Source organism: Rhinopithecus bieti, unplaced genomic scaffold, assembly GCF_001698545.2.
Source record: "Rhinopithecus bieti isolate Rb0 unplaced genomic scaffold, ASM169854v2 scaffold_566, whole genome shotgun sequence".
Taxonomy (NCBI): domain Eukaryota; kingdom Metazoa; phylum Chordata; class Mammalia; order Primates; family Cercopithecidae; genus Rhinopithecus; species Rhinopithecus bieti.
This window is the reverse complement of record NW_016803334.1, coordinates 3701958-3704545: the sequence shown is the minus strand read 5'-3', so window position 1 is coordinate 3704545 and position 2588 is coordinate 3701958.

The following is a 2588-nucleotide window of genomic DNA, read 5'->3' as shown; positions in this document are numbered from 1 at the left end:
TTTTTTTTTTTTTTTTTTTTTTTTTTTTGATATGACTCCAAAAGCACAGGCAACAAAAAGAAAAATAGATAAATGAGATTATGAAAAAAAATAGTTTCTGTGCAGCAAAGGAAACAATCAGTAGAGTGAAAGACAACTTATGGAATGGGAGAAAGTAGTTGCAAACCATACATCTGATAAGGCATTAATATCCAAAATATATAAGAAACTCAAACAACTCAACAGAAAGAAAATAAATAAACTGATTTAAAAATGGGCAAAGGACCAAGAGAGATATTTCTCAAGAGAAGAAATATAATGGGCAAGAAATATATTTAAAAATTCTTGACATTACTTAACATCAGAGAAATGTAAATTAAAACCGCAATGAGATATCACTTCACAACTCTTTGAATGGCTGTTATGAAAAAGACGAAAGACAGCAAGTGCTGTCAAGGCTTGGAGAAAAGGTGACCCTTGTACACTGTTGGTGGGAATGTAAATTTGTATGGTCATTATGGAAAACAGTAAGGAAGTCCCTCAAGAAATTAAAAATAGAGCTATAGTATGATCCAGCAGATCCACTACTGGGTATATATCAAAAGAAATGAAATCAGCATGTTGAAGAGATACCTGCACTTCCATGTTTATTGCACCATTCTTTACAATAGCAAAGATAAGAAATCTACCTCAGCATCCATCAATGGATGAATGAATAAAGAAAATGTGATATATCAATATAACGGAATACTTTTCAATCTTAAAAGGAAGGAAATCTTGTCATTTTTCACAACAGGGATGATCCTGGAGATTAAGTGAAATAAACCACACACAGAAAAATGATTACTGAATTTCCTCACTTATATGTGAAATTTTAAAAAGTTAAACTCATAGAATGATGGTTACCAGAGGCTGGTGTAGGGGTGTAGCGGCTTGGAAGATTTTGATCGAAGTACAATGTGGGTTAGATAGGAAGAAAAAGGTCAAGAGATCCACTGTAAAACATGGTGACTATAGTTAATAACAACATATTGCATTTTGAAAATTATATTTTTCTCTTCTCACCATTAAAACAAGATGTTTGTGATGTAATGCACATGTTAATTACTAGATTGAGTCATTCAACAATGTATACATATTTCAAAACATCATGTTGTACACAACAAATGCATACAATTTGTATTTGTCAATTAATAAAATAAAATATTTTTAAATTTCAATTCACAGTTAATATGTTTAGGTAATACGAATAGGATACACAAACCAAAAATAAAATTTTAGTAGAGTTTTCAATTAAAAAATCCCATTAATCTAGTATAAAAGGATTAACTAGATTGAAATTATTAATATATGCTTTCGCCCTCAACAGAATGCCAGAACCACTGCCTTTTGCCCTTAGGATATCTCCGAAGTACCACTGCTAATCAAAAGCATTGAGACTGCTAAGTTCAGCTTTTCTTTCTAGAAAGCCACAAACTCACAAACTCACTCTCCAGTTTGCTGTCTTCTGTCATTGCCCTTCTCCATGATAGTAATATGGTGAATAATAAGGAGCCAGAAAGAGCGTGAACACATTACCAACAAGGAACAAATGGCTCACCCAGCTCCAGGGTGCTGAGCTTGCAACCCACTTGTGATATTGGGTTATTTAGAAACTAGAAAGCAAATAACACACGCAAATTGAAACATATATTTCTGCATTGTAATGTTCTCTGCCTTTTTGCTGTTTTCTCCATGTTTTAACTTGTTTTATATTGGCTCTATTGAGAGATTTACATCTCACTTTTTTTCTAAAAAACTACTAATTATCCTTTGGTAGCAACTAAACCAAATATCTGGATCTCCTTCTCCAGGGATCTTTAGATCTGCTATATATTTATTTGTTTCTGTTTTCTAGCATTTATTCTATTTCAAGTGGCATAGACACCTTACTGGCTTTTGCAAAAGTAAATATTTTATCCCCTTTCAAGATGAATTGCAATTTTCTACCAGCCTTGAGCGGTGAGAAAATTTAAAGATGTCCACCTTATAGCATCTAGATTTTGACGAACTGAACCATCAAATTGTTCTGTGCATTTAATAAATTGTGCATTGCCAATGAATATTTCTCTAGTCAAGGTTGGTGTTATAGGAATTTAAGATAAAGGAGCTCAGCAATAAAATGTATATATAACCAATGGCCTTGGAAAAGGATTGATTGAATGTGGGTTTAAAGTGAGGTTTAATACAATCTTATGAGTGTTTTAATGAATTATTAGGTATTTTATTATAACAAAAATTTAACTTACATGCTAAATAGCCAAGGAAAGATATATTTGCTTCAGATTAATATTTCTATATAATGGAATTTAACTCACTTTCAAGAGCTCCTTTTTAAATCACTACCCGCTTGTACATAATAAAGGGGGAAAAACATATTGTGAGTTACAGTTAACTATTTGAACTGGTAAAATCTTCTATTCCTTAATCACGACATAAAACTCCTGATCTGTAAGTATTTGTTGTAATCATAGTTGACTTCAGAGGAGTTGTTGATATTAAAAACACTTAATTGTATGTGTAAGGTGAGTAGCTGATATAAAGAAAAGGCAATAAACGTAAAAGAAGCT